The sequence below is a fragment of the Lagopus muta genome, chromosome 8 (genome assembly GCF_023343835.1).
Source record: "Lagopus muta isolate bLagMut1 chromosome 8, bLagMut1 primary, whole genome shotgun sequence".
In the NCBI taxonomy this organism is placed as follows: Eukaryota; Metazoa; Chordata; class Aves; order Galliformes; family Phasianidae; genus Lagopus; species Lagopus muta.
In genome coordinates this window covers 25,270,784-25,284,335 of record NC_064440.1, presented here as the reverse complement: position 1 = coordinate 25,284,335, position 13,552 = coordinate 25,270,784, and the positions used below count along the sequence as shown (strand labels likewise).

Here is a 13,552-nt window from a genome sequence, read left to right as displayed (position 1 = left end):
GAAAAGATCCATGTGTTCTTTTCTGTACTTCACATGTACAAAACCCTCGTGAGTGTATCAGAAAGGACTGCTAACACTGAGCAATACCAGCTCTCTCCTGCTGTTTTTAACACTAAAGAAAACAGCGCGGTGCATTAGTGAGGCAGTTTCATTCTCTTATCTGTTATTCCCCAGCATTTGTTAGCTAAACCTCTTAACTCTCCCAGCTACCCATTGCTCACACCAGGGAAGTTCCTAAAGCACACCTTTTCACACAGCATGGGTTTCATCTCTTAGTTGATTTCTCTTTTTCTGAACTCCACACATATGGAATTTCTTGTTAGTAAGCCCATAACAACTGAACATCTCGGCTCTGAAAAATCCCTCTAGAGCTGTTTCCACAGAACTCATTCTTATGGTAGTTCCTTTTCCTTTTCTTCCTCCTTACAACAGCCTACCAAAAGTCCCTAGATCTTTCAAGGCAAAGTACTACTTCCTGCAGCGCAGATACTGTGCTAAGGAGCTGAAGTTCCTGATGGCTTGAAATCTCTGATCATTAGGGTCATACAAAGGTGAAAAGTCTTTAAACTGAAAAAGAGGTGAGAAAGATAAGATGCATCCCAACATGCCAAAAATAATGCAGGATTCCAGTAACGTTAATAAAGGGCTTTCCATTATAGGCTATGTACTTTTGGTGGGGTGCTTGTAAAACTGCTGATTTGAGATAACTTGAAAACTGTCCCATTATTCTAATTTCATGAGTGCTTCCCGCTATCATTCACTGCCATAGAAGCAGAACGAGGCAATTATAATTCTTTCCCCTTATTTTTGAGACTTACTTTTCTGGCAATGGAAAAGGAAAGCTGCAAAGCAGTGGGAAAAGCAGAAAGCAGTGGGAAAAGCAGAAAGCAGAGTAATACCTTAATATCATCCAGAGCAGCAAGCATTCATTCCTTGACTGTGCTCCTGATTCGTTCTGTACCTGTTTAGCCCTGTGACATCAAGCCCTTAAACTTACCACAATATGAAATAACAAGAATTAAATCTGTAAATATATTAGTGAAAATTAATTCCAGCTTAGGAGCTCCTGAAGGCTCAAACAAATGCAAAACAAACAAACAAACAAAAAACAAAACACAAAAACCAAAAGCAATCTTGGGAAGTTTCCTTTTTTGTGTTCTGGCTGTCCTTGGAACAATCTCATTTAAAGAACATCTACCTCTAGATATTTTTATTCTGTAGTCTGAACCACATAAGTTCAACTTTTCTTAGCATATAGTGTAGTTTCTTGATGCTTGAAGTCAAGCATCACTATTGAATCACTATTTCTTGAGTATTTAAAGGTGTTTATTTGCCAAAAGGTGCTTTCCTTGCTCTTCGATCTGCACTTCACAATTTTTAAGAGACAAACAAAAGAGATATCAGCAAAGCTTTTTTTCATACTACCATCACTACTTTCTTCTTGCTGTCTCATCAGAACAGGACCTGCCTTAGATTGTACAGGGCTCTACATGCCAGTATCACATACAAAGCTGGTATCTGACTCCCTCCTCAATTATGATTAAGTCAGTATAATCAGCCAGCACAGGGGAACAATGCAGGCGTTGCCTCCTTTCTGGAGGCAGAGTTTTTCTCCCCAGGCAAGAATTGGGAAGTGCAAGATGCGATTTGTGATGAAATTCAGAACTATGCAAAACTTGCCTGGTTTCAGATTTCATTACCCCCACACTACAAAAGTTTGGCAAGGTAAGAGATCGTCCTCCAACTAAGATCATCCTCAATTGTTCCAGTGTTCAGGAAGCTTCCAGCATGCTGCAAGGTGTGAAACTGCAGCTTCAATCAATCTTCCTGTTCAAGTTTGTTCCAATGCTGAAGTCCTGTTTTTTTTTTTTTTTCTTTTTCTCTCCAAAGGCCAAGCAGATGCCAAGCAGCTACACATGTCCTGCTTTAGCTTTACAAATAGTCACAGGGAAGAGAACAGCTGGGAATGCTGTGTTCCTTCTTGAGCTTGGATTATCATCCTTACAAGCAGAACAAGACTTGTGTCCCCTCTCAGAAGGAAGCTCAGAACAGAACAACACAACTCTCCCACACTAAAGATGCAGCATTTTCAGTGGAGCTGACAATGTTCTAAGTCTCACAGCACTAACGCCTTTAGAAAGAACTGTTCATACTGATACATTGGATTTGATCTCCACTATGTTTCACATAAGTTACGAGGTTCATACAGGCGTATTTTGGTGGAATTCACGTTTCCCTCAGTCCTTTTCTGCCCAACATCCCAAGGGAAATGAGACTTCTCCGACTCTTTAAGACAAAAAGCTCTGCATATATGCCAAGTCATTCTTGCAGGCTGTACCATGCAAGATGGTTAAAAAAGCAGAAGCACCAAGTACATAATTCTGACTGTTAGGTGATCCTTATGGAATGCTGTCCAAATATTTGTGGGTGGGGAGAGAAGCTCCTTCCTTAAAGAATTTTTTTTTTTTTTTTCTGCCTGAAAAGTAACATGAGCTTTTGCAGTAACACAAAATCCAGTGTTGTGGCCTGACAGCAATTCATAGCGTTCCATAGAGCTTTTACACATCCTTGAAACAATGGCTCTCTCTGCTGGTGCCTTAACGTGCCATCCCACAGGACAGCTCTGCAGAGAAAAGCACTGAACACCCACAGCAGAATAGCTCGGTTGTTTCAAAGAAAATTCCACTCCTTCCTCTCTGGATTTGAAGTTCCCTCTTTTAGGTGAGTCCTTGAAATACACATTGGAAAGATTATCTACCGCTGCTTTCTTGTACAATTTAACCTTACATTTTAGCTGACACCAGCAAAAAAAATGTCTCCTAGGGCTGAGTCAGGAAGTGAGAGCACTGTTTTACACATCCTCTTGCCCTCTTTTTTAAAAACAAACAAAAAAAGAACACATGAATTTCCTAGGAGTACAGGTCAGAAAATGGGCAATGCTAATCTAGCAGCTCCAGTCTGGCTCATAGGTTACCTGGAACCTTTTATTAATTAAGAAAGTCCCATTACTACTGATGGCTGCTAACAGGTTTCAGGAAAAAAAAATAATCCTATTTTTGTAACTTTTGCCTTTAATGCCAAACTTAAGCATGAAGAGTTGTTTCATTAATTTTGACTTGCACCTCAATTGGAGTATGGAGGCAGTAGCTCTTATTGAAGCAAAGTCATTCTTTTCACCACCCTAGACATTGAGAAAGAACACGTTTTATAAGAGTAGCAGAAATCTATAACACTTGTCAGAAGAGACTGTGACAACAAGTTGCAAATTTCTCTTGTGGCGAGGTATTTAAAAACCATAATCACTTTTTCATCAGATTTAGAACTAAAGCTATTCTCTCACCCATGGTTTGGCTACGCCTTTGCTGAGACCAATGGCACTGAGCCGCAGCTGCAGCACAGATGTTCAGAGGAAAACTATTCTGAACAAAACAGCCCTGCCCAACCTGACCAAGATCTGGTCTACAGTTTTGGAGATCTGAACAAAGAAAGCCGACAGAAAGCCTGAATGAAGTCTTACACAAACGGAAATCTGCTCCGACCGCTCCGCAATTTTGACTTTTTTTTTTTTTTTTTTTGCATAAAGTTAAAATTCTTTTCATTTTAACTTTTATGAGAAGTTCTAAAAACACGACTACATTTCCATTTTCTTTGCTTCTATTTCAGTCAGGCACCTTCATTTTACATTATTGACCATTACTTCGTCTTACACAGTAACCATAACAGTGAAAATTCTTTACAATTGTAGCCCAACAGTATTGGCTTCTCTAGACCATATTCATAGTTGCATAATCAAAGAACATGAGGATGTTATAATCACAAAATAAACAAGAGAGTTAGGCAAGGCAGACTATGATAACAAAAGAGAATAAATAGAAGGCTTACCCCTATCCTGGGCTCACTCACAAAACACCAGCAGAGCAGATCTCCAGAAGAGATCCTTCCCCACTGGTAGTCAGCTCTTAAATAGGTCTAGGAGGAGCCAGGCTCCACCCCTTCTGGCAGCACAGGTGAATTGCCTTCACCTGTGCTCCTGTGGCTGACTCATGGCTCACCTCAGGTGATCAATCAGAGGTTCAGGCCGTGACTCAGCAGCTCCCATACAATAGCGAAAAAGAACAATTATGCCACCTGCTTATACTGTCAGGAATCCCTCGTCAGATTCTTCTCTTACAATTAAAATGTCTGACAACAACAGCATCTAAGCATTCTTAATGCACTTTCATAGAATTACAGAATTGAATCATTGAGTCTTCCAAATTGGAAAGGACCCATAGGGACCATCTCCTGGCTTCACACAGCACACTCGAAAATCAAACTCTATATCTGAGAGCACTGTCCAAATGTTCTTGAACTCAGGGCCGCACTCACCATTCTCAGAATGCAGAACCTCTCCCTGACCCCCAGCTGCCCGTCCCCTGACACAGCTCCATGCCGTTCCCTCGGGTCCTGCTGCTGTCATACAGAGCAGAGCTCAGTGCTGCCCCTCTGCTCCCCATAAGGAGCTGCAGCCACCATGAGGCCTCCCCTTAGTTCCACTGCTCTGGACTGAACAAACCAAGGGACCTCAGCAGCTCCTCACACATCTTGTCCTCAGCCTCTTCCCCATCTCTGCTGCCCTTCTGCGGATGCTCTTTGATAGTTTTACATCCCTCTTATATTGTGATGCCCAAACCTGCATGCAGTGCTTGTGGCAAGGCCACTCAGAGCCAAGTGGGACAAAGCTTGCCCTCCACCACCTAGCTAAGCTGGGCTTGATGCTTTCTGCTCTGTGCCTGCTCTTCTTTCCTTAGGAAGAATGTTATTTATAATGGGAGTTCGTACACTTCTAGCAGAGTGACACTGTGAACTCACTTCTTTCTAGTCAAAGCACAAGTAACGCTCCTAGCTTTCAATAAATTATTGGTATTCTTCATATGAAAGAAATGTCTTCATCCACCCCAATTCCCTAACTCATCCTTTCTTTTACTTTTGTCATCAAAGTGCTTTCGACTTGATGAGGTCTTTTAAAATTGAGAAAAAAAAAAAACACAAAACACTTCATGGATTTCCTTGTCCAGGTACATACCAATTCCTTCGAGTTAAACACAAAACCACACACACCAGGCTGGATGGATTCTAGAATAAGTTGCAGAAAATGCATTACTTAAAGCAAGATACATGGCGACACTGGAGAAAACTTAACCAGATAGTTATGTTTTCCAGGCCTTTGGTCTTAAGCAGCCAGTTAAGCCAGGTTTCCGACTGAGGTATTGCTGAGTACCAGCAACTCTGGAAACACAGGGGAAAGACTGATAACAAAGCTTATTCTCTACAACTCGCTATATAGCCTGGACAAGTCTATCGGTATCTATTTACTTGAAATGCTCAAGGAGGGCAGCTTCAGTGGAATTTATAGCAAATGTCCTCAAAGCAGAATCAGTCAATAAAAGAAAACAAAATAAAATAGCCAATTAGGATCACAAAATATTTTTTTGCTTTATCCCTCACTCTAATAAGTAAAATGTTATAAAAATAAAAAATAAAATAAAAAATAAAAACTTTGCTAAACTCTAATTGCCATATTCCACATATTCAATGTTCACAGTAATTTTTTTATTTTAATTTATTTTTTTACTACTCCAGAATTCTGGCAAAAAGAGCAGTGGACAATAAGTAGTACTAAAGTCAACTTCCTGCTCTACATCAATTCACCTCAAGACAGGGAGCAAAGTAAAGCCTCTGTTTGCAAATGTACCTCTTAGAGTCATATTCAGAAAAAAAAACCCCACTAACCCTTCCAAATAAGTCTTCACAGAACATTAATACTGAACTTATTCACTGAAATGTGAAATGACATTTTTTTAGATTAATTCTCTCATAAAGCCAAGAACTTACTGCTGCTAAAATCACAACAATCTATGGAGACACATAACTCCTAAAATAAAAATCGTACCATGAGTTTCCAAGATTAGGACCTTTGAATGGTAAGGTGTAAATTACAGAAAGGAAACTACAATATTAGAATATTCACCATTATTAATTGTGCAAAGCACCAATGAACGAATCTTTGGATCTTCATTGTAGCATAAGCCTCAGTAATGAGAGAAGAAATGATCTCCAAGGACGGAAGCAGCTACCTGCAAGGGCCACTACAGTTACATGAACTGTTCATTATATAGCACTGACAAATTATTCTAATTATTCTGAAGAGTTTCAGAGCTTACAGCTGTGCAAAACATAGTGAGAGGTTAAGGCAGCAGTTAAATCAAGCCTCCGGGTTTTCTTTTTCTTCTCTGAGCTTTTTTTTTTTTTTTTTAAATTAGCATCTGCAATTCAAATTGTGAGAGTCAGTTTTATTGTTGTTTCCCTCAGTTTACTTCTTTTATTTTTATACTCCAAAGGCAGGATTTTACAGCCTGAATCTGGATCAAGTCTTCTGAGTTCTTCTAGCTGCCAGGAAATGCAGAAACAAAATCCAGAGTAAAAACAAGTATTCTAAAAAGCAGTACATGAGAGAAGAAGAGGAGCCTTCCCAATCAAAGATTTAGAAAAAAACAGTTGGCAAAAGTTGACATTGTAAGTCTTATGGCAGCAAATTTCTGTCCTTTCTCCTATAACAACCTTGACTATGTACCTATGTCAGCAACTGGTTTCAGCCATGTTTCACACACAATGCAATACACTATGAGTTGCCAGTCTTCAGCTACAGATTGCTTTGAATCATCAGCATAAAGTTAGGGCAGCTCAACAGTCATTCATTTACACATAAAATCATATGTTGTCAACTGCTAAGTGACCTGTATCTACACACAGGAGAATTCATCCACACACAGTGTTGACTACTGGTAGAACATCGTTATTCCTTATAACCAATCCATAGCAGCAGCACTGAAGAATGCAGCTGTAGTAGTAGAGAATAATTAAGTCCGGGTGAAAAGCACATCCTGAGGTCTCAGTTGTTTACTCCTCATTGGTCCAATAGCTGGTCTTTGGGTAAAGTGAAACAGTAGGGACTCTTAGCATAGTAAATAGCCTGTCTGGTATTAAAAAGAAAAAACAATAGAACAACACAGAAACAGATGCATTGACAGATAATTAGAAGACAAAAAGAAAAAGCAACAACCCACAGGGCAAATGGCAATTCTTTATACAATCTGTAGACATAGATTTAAGTCTTAGCATGAATTCTGAACTATCATTTAGAGAGGAAAATAGTTGATCTTTCCTCAGCTCTTAATCACCAATAAATTCATACAACTTCAAGATATCTTCATATTTCAAGTTCTCATGCAGAATTTTGTCTGTGAAGTGTAAGCCTCAGCCTTTAGGGGAGTCAGCGCAGCATTTAAGGTGATTAGGACAAATCATTAATTAGAAGTTAATAGTTATTTGTATCAAAGTTTTAACATTTAACCTAGTTTCTTTGTTTCAAGCTTTACTGCAGTCCTGATGATGTACCTGTTACATTTTTTCACCATAAATGAAGTCAGAAAATAAGATTTCTGGTGTTTTTTATTAACTCAGGTGGAGCAAAGAGTAAGACAGAGACAGAAAGACCAAACAAGTTTTTCTTCAAAAAGCCATAATATTACACGACAGAGTAAATCCCTTACCCAGAATAAGATTAAAACAATAACTTTGCCCCATTTAAAATTTGACACATTCCCAAGGTGTGATAACGTGACATAAAAATGAACACTTTAATAGAAAATATTTACCTCTAGATGGAAACATTTCTAGTCTGAGCAAGCAATCACCACAGTATGCAAAAACTTACTGCCAGATCAACACCATACTATTTTGACAACAATTTGGCCATAGTAGGTTTGGAAAAGTTTGTGTTTTTCCAAGAAAACCAGAAAAAAAAAAAAAAGAATCAGAGGGATGAAAAATACCTGTGAGGAGATGACACAAGATGGACGAAGGGGAGGCAGGTAACCAGATTTGAGGAGACAGGGGAACAAGTCCAGCTGCTCGCAGCAAAACAGCCAGCAGCACCAGCCTGTCCACCTCTCGTGAGGAGGATGAAGGCTTCCCTGATGACCAACCCTTCACAGCCAGCCATGACCTCTGCCTAGCATTTGCCTCCCCAGGTCACCTCAACCAGCAGAACCCACGCGGGAGAAGGTTGGCAGGCGGGGCCACAGAGACAATTAATGGCATTCGTGGATGCAAGCGTACATTGAAACAACCCCCTCGTGATGAAAGCATGAAAACAAGAGTAAAGGCTTACCCGGAGCGCGGTACTCGCGACCACACAGCCGCACAGCTCGCTTCCTCCCCCCAGCGGCCGCACCTCAGGGTGCCCGCAGCCCCTCCCTCAGGGCCGCTTCCCCACAGCCCCCTCAGCGCGGCCCCCTCAGCCCGGCTGGAGGCTTACCTCAGCCGTGCTGCGTAAGTGGCTCCAGCCCTTCTCTTAATTCTCCTAGTTAGTTATTTGCCCGAGTATCAATCATGCACGGGGAGAAGCCATCGCTCGTGGCGGCTTTTTAGCAGACCGACAAAAACAGGAGCAACTTCTGCCCGCGTGTTGCAGCAGGTGAGGGCAGTGAGTACCGCACGAGGGGCAGCACGTGAGGCCAATCGGGCCCCAGCTACGAGGAGCCCGCATCCTCAGCTGCCTCATCTCACCCAGCTGGCCGCCTCCTCCAGCCAGGCAGGCACAAAGCTCTGCTCCGGCCACAACGCGGAGCTCCTCAGAAGCCCCCTCATTTTGGCGGGAAGCAGGTGCTCCTCCGTAAGCTGAGAGATGCAGTGAGGCAAAGCAGAGAGAAGCTGGGTGCTGAGGCAGGCACGGAAAGGCTCAAGCTGCTCTGCGGCACTTGGCAGCTAGTCCCGTTTTGCATTACAGAATGCCCAGCAAAAGCTCCAATTCCCAGACACAAATATCTTACACCAACTTTCAAAGTGCTCCTCTATCCCTTTTCATAAAGTGAGAGCAGACTGAGGTTGAAAAAAAACAAGCAAAAACAACCCCAGATATCAGACGTGCTTAGAGAGCAGCATCTTAAATCGCTGCAAATTCTAGAACAGTTTCCTTTGCTCTGAGGAGTCTCAACACCCAGGGCTGTGGTGGGAGGACTATGGGGACCCCAGCCTTATTTCTTATTTCTTGCTGCTGATGCAAGCTCTTTCCACAGATCCCACGTCCTCAGTTCTGTATTGCTGACAGTTCATAACCTTGTGCAGCAGACTCACCTTGTACCCCCAGGCAAATTCCAAGGTGGAGAACAAACATTTTCACCTGAAGTGTGTGCATACATAAAGCTGCATCTTTTAGAAGCAGATTTTTCCTAAGCTTAGCATTGCTTGTCCTAAATACACCTCAATACTTCCATCCATTTACCATTATTCTGAATTTTGAGTCCTAAGATTACCTTTTTTTCCCAGTCATTAATGAAAAACTGACAGTGAACTGCTTATTGGTCATTACACAAATTCAAGTTTTTCAGCCAATTCCATCTAGCCTACGGTACTTTCATGAAGACCAAACACTTTATAGACAGCACCAAAACTACTACTGAATGCTTTCTTGACAGAAAACTTGGCATGGTTGCAACTACACAAAGACAGCTCACAGTAATCCAAGTTCTTAATGAAGTGAGAGTTTTTATACTACAAATAAAATAAAAAAAAAAACAAAACAAAAACAACGGCTAGAGTATATTTTGTTCTTTACCTTTGCTGCTGTGGAGATTTAGGGAAAAAATAAAGGCAAAGCTCTGAGAAACAAGCCCTGGTGCATCCTAATCATCGCATTCTGTTTACCTTTTGAAACGTTCTAATTATACAGTACAGCATATTCTCTTCTGACACCATCTCACTGCCGTTTCTATGCTGTATTTTTTTTTTTTAAGAATAGTATTTACTGGGGAAAACAGCGACCTCCTTGGGTGACTTCGCAGAGCTGCAGCCTAGAAATAACGCTCAAGGGAGGGTATTTGTAGGAGAAGCAGGTTTTTAGGAGTAACATCTTTTACTTTTTATCTTTTTTTATTATGTCAGATGCTTGAAAATGAACATGTCTGACTTAAGGTTTTACTTTCTGAGATTAGTACCATGCCCTATTCGACTCCATTTGTGGAAAAGAAAGCAGGCATTCAAGTGAAACTGCAGGACTAAGAACCGCAAGTTAGTTTGGACCATGACCTTAAGTGTCATTCAGTGATGCACATTACCCACATCATTTCAGAATAAGGAGAATATTAGCCTCTTTGACTTTCTTTCATAACTCTTCTTCTCATTATGAATCTTCCTCCAAAAAAATAGCCTATTTAGGTCACCATTCCATTTACATCTAAAACTTCATTCAGTATTTTTCATTGCCTCCTTGTTTGTCACATCTCCTAGACTCTTGTTTCATGTTTCTATTTGCATTCTACCAAGAAAATGCACTTTAAATATTTCTCCCAGCTCTCGTTCTCTGAGTGTCTCCTGTCTCCTGTGCTGTCCTCCATCCCTTGACTCCCGGTCAGAGTAACCACTTAACTTGTATCCCTAACTTCCTCTTAGTCTTGTATCCTCCCAAAAGCACATCTCAAACTTGTAATTCAGGTTTTAATCCCCTTAGAGATGTTAGGAGGGAAAGTAGACTTTTCATTATTTTTTAAATACTAATTTGCAGAACCAACCAGGCATATGTGAAGTATCACTAACCAGCACTTGTTTTCTCTTTATTCCCATTCCTCTTTCCTTCATTTAGGCAATCTGTTTAGCTCTTCAGGCTAAGTACCTCTTCTCCTGCCAAGATTGTTCAAGCAAATTCAAGGTTGCTATAGCAATTAATAATCATTTTTGTTTTAGGTTACAGAAACAAACTAAAAGAGTGGAGGCACCAGGAGGAGGTGGCAACAAAGAAGTCACAGTTAGAGAAAATGCAAGAACATATTTAGCAGTAAGGGGGATTATCAGTGAAAGCCTCTGCAGTTCCAGAAGAGACAGAGAAACAATATGGAGCAGGTAGCCTATAAAAAGGTTAGTGCTTATTTAAACAACACAGAATTCATCTGAAAAGATGATAACTAGACTTAGTTTGTCTCTGCCATGCAATTCCTGACACCATGTCCCAAACTTGCATGAACTGTCGCACCTTTATTAGAGATGGTTACAATAGTCATCTCTTATACAGTTGCCTTAAAGACAAATTCCACAACCTAGCTTGGATTAACAGCACAAGGCGTTAGCAACAACATCAATGCTATATTTGTTCATTTCTTGATGTTTTCAGTATATTTGATATCTCCTCTGCAAGCCCGACACTGCGTAGCTGAAGAAAGATCCTATTTCTAAAATACATTTGCAGAAAAAGACTTGAAAAATAATAAATGCTAGGAAAAAAAAAATCACAATTTAAGACAAACATGTTTTTAAAGATTATTTTAAATACTTGTGATATCGGTATATCAACATTATTTTCTATATATAACTGATGAAAAATATTTCCTAAATAGGAAGTATGAGATTAACTAAAAGGAGATGGTGATCTGTTTGATGGTTTTTGTTTTTTTTTTTAAGAGGCAGACAATTGCTGACAAAGAACGAGCACTGAGGTCACGCCAGCAGCTGGTGGTGATAGCAGAACACTTCAAGTATGAAAGAATAAATCCAGAGGAGAAGAATGTGAGACTTGAGGCTAAGGAACAAGAACAAAGGAAAATGCTAGACTAGCTGTGAAGAAAGCCAGAGACAAGCACAATTTTCACTTAGGTGAATAGCTATTATACAGAAATTGAAGTTATTTTTTCCCTTAGTAATAACAACATCAATATGCCTAGTGTCAATAATCAGGACTCCCATTAGTGCAGTCTGCATTGAAGAGCTGCATTAGGACTTAAGCTACCTTCAGTTCAAGATGCACTGCAGTTCTTTTGCTATTTAATCAGTTTTCCAGCATCTCTCCAAATACCAGCAGCAATTCAAGTACATCTTATGCTCTAAAGCAGTTCAAAGATGCAGATTGGTTTATACTTCAGAAAGAAGCACAACTGGGTTTCCACGCATACATGAACTTACAATTACCTTCATGTAGTCCATCAGAACAGACTCCAGCACAGCATGCTTCCAGAGCTCTTTCCTATGAGCACCTCAACACAGAGTTTGTACATTGCATACCAAAACACTGCAAACAGCACAGAACTCTTCAAGGGATGAAAGGATTCATCATGACTGCAGTTGAGCAGGAATAGCTGTTTGCTCTACCCATCTTGTTGTGACATGAAAACATACTGTCTCACAATAAGGTATAAGCATAAGCAAAAATTTTCTTTCCCAGCCTGTTTCAAAGCTCGCTCAAAGCCAACTCCGAGGTAAGTCCGGGCTCCTGTCCAGGTTGTGCCTCAAAGGGCAGTGTTACATACTGGCATAAAGCACCAGTTAGCCAGCCATGAGCCTACTGAGTTCACAGGTTTCAAGTCAAAACATCAGCTTTCTAACCTGAGGAAGTCTGACTTGTGTTTTTGGTCCATTTTATCAACAGTTTGCAGGCACAGAGGAGACTCCGAAGCAACATCTGCAATTCTAGTAAGCGCTGCTAATCGAAGCTACTGGACTAGAACACAAAATACTTCTCATCCATAGGTGTTTTGTTATTTTTAGCTACTTGAAAAGCTAGGTCTGAAAAACCACACAGAATAAATAAATACTTGGTATGGGTCACTGCAGTGAGCTCTTTCAGCTAAAGGTTCCAACCTTATTCAAAAGAGGAGCAATGTTTTTCTCTTTACCAAATTGGTGCTGTTCTCATTCCCAAAGCTATTTTCCCAGATTGCAACTATGGTCTGTATACACATCACATTGATAGGAAGTAAAAGCATTCATGTTTTATCAGCCAGTGAAAATTAACCTAGACAGACCATGATAACCTTTATAACCATTTGAGATGCCAGAATACATTTTGCTTATCTTTTGCAGCTTCACCATAGATTTTTGGGCCCACTTCAGTAGAAAGAAGAAACAAAAATAGAATTGCCTTTTTACAAAAGGTATAAAGACCTTATTGCTGACTTTTGGAAGAAACACCCAACTCAATCAATTTATGTGCTATTGTTTCAGAAAAGGCAAGTTTTCAGTATCAACAGTAAGATAAACTATAGCAAGACAAGAACTTTTCTTTGCCAGTCATCTTATTTTCTGCTTGACTAATATTATCTAGTGAAAGAAAATGACATTTGTAGATCCAAATTGTATTGCTGTTCCTGTAGAGTCTCCTGCAAAGAAGAGTAATCAACTCCTGTGATCTCCCTAAGCTGAAACTTAACTTCACTTGAATTCAATATGCATCAAGCATAGGTTCTAAAAAGCCTGCAAGCATTTAAACGTTTAACTTCTAAATCTCATTTTCTTGAATTTACAATTGATTATGTAGATATAAACGTATTTAAGAAAAAATACAAATACTTCAAGCATATAAGCTTTAAAGACCTCCACATGGAACCTGATATCTTATACAGCATTTACCAATGCAGTTTTTACACAGTATAATGAATATCAAGTACATTAACTCATAATTAGAAATATTTAAATTGCTTTAATATTTGAAGTGAATAGCCTCTACATCTTCCTGCTGTTAAGTCTG

At 40.0% G+C, this 13,552-nt stretch overlaps 1 long non-coding RNA gene across 1 annotated transcript in view; it reads right to left on the bottom strand.

Moving 5' to 3' along the window:
* LOC125696916 (uncharacterized) overlaps positions 1-11,484 on the bottom strand; it is a 56,166-nt gene extending 44,682 nt beyond the window's left edge. The window contains exon 1 of the long non-coding RNA XR_007378608.1: positions 8,360-11,484. This is a non-coding gene — a long non-coding RNA (uncharacterized LOC125696916). The remainder of the gene's footprint in view (positions 1-8,359) is intronic.
* Between the last annotated feature and the right edge of the window lie 2,068 nt (positions 11,485-13,552).